Raw genomic sequence first — 1006 nt, 5'->3', positions numbered from 1 at the left:
TGGGTATATTCCCAGCAGTGGGATAGCTGGGTCATATGGTAGATCTATCTGCAATTGTTTGAGGAACCTCTATACCATTTTCCATAGAGGCTGCACCATTTTGCAGTCCCACCAACAATGTATGAGAGTTCGTTTTTCTCTGCAACCTCGCCAGCATTTATCATTCACAGTCTTTTGGATATTAGCCATCCTAACTGGGATGAGATGGTATCTCACTGTGGTTTTGATTTGCATTTCTTGAATGCTGAGTGACGTTGAGCATTTTTTCATATGTCTGTTGGCCATTTGTATATCTTTCTTTGAGAAATGCCTATTTAGCTCTTTTGCCCATTTTTTATTTGGGTTACTTGTTTTTTTGTTGTAAAGTTGTTTCAGTTCCTTATATATTCTGGATATTAATCCTTAATATTATGCAAATATTTTCTCCCACTCTCTTGGTTGTCTTTTAACTCTGTTGATTGTTTCTTTTGCTGTGCAGAAGCTTTTTAGTTTGTTATAATCCCATTTATTTATTTTTCCTTTGGTTGCCTGTACTTTTGGGGTTGTATTCATGAAGTCTATGCCCAGTCTTACTTCCTAGAGTGTTTCTCCTATGTTTTAATTAAGAAGTTTTATTGTTTCAGGGTGTATAATTAATTCTTTAATACATTTTGAGTAGATTTTAGTATATGGTGAAAAGTTGGGTCTAGTTTCATTCTCCTGCATATGGATATCCAGTTATCCCAGCACCATATGCTGAAGAGTCAGTCTGTTCCCCAGTGTATAGGCTTGGTGCCTTTGTCAAAGATCAGATGGCTGTAGGTGTGTGGATTGATTTCTGGATGTTCTATTGTATTCTATTGATCAGTGTGTCTGTTTTTATGCTGGTACCAAGTTCTTTTGGTTATTATAGCTTTGTAGTATAGTATAAGTCTGGTAGTGTTATGCCTCCAACTTTATTTTTTTGCCCAGAATTGCTTTGGCTATACATGGTCTTTTGTTATTCCATATAAATGTCTGGATAGTT

This window comes from Galeopterus variegatus, unplaced genomic scaffold (assembly GCF_000696425.1).
Source record: "Galeopterus variegatus unplaced genomic scaffold, G_variegatus-3.0.2 Scaffold9737, whole genome shotgun sequence".
In the NCBI taxonomy this organism is placed as follows: domain Eukaryota; kingdom Metazoa; phylum Chordata; class Mammalia; order Dermoptera; family Cynocephalidae; genus Galeopterus; species Galeopterus variegatus.
The sequence above is the reverse complement of the archived record's forward strand: the minus strand, read 5'-3'. Positions refer to the sequence as shown.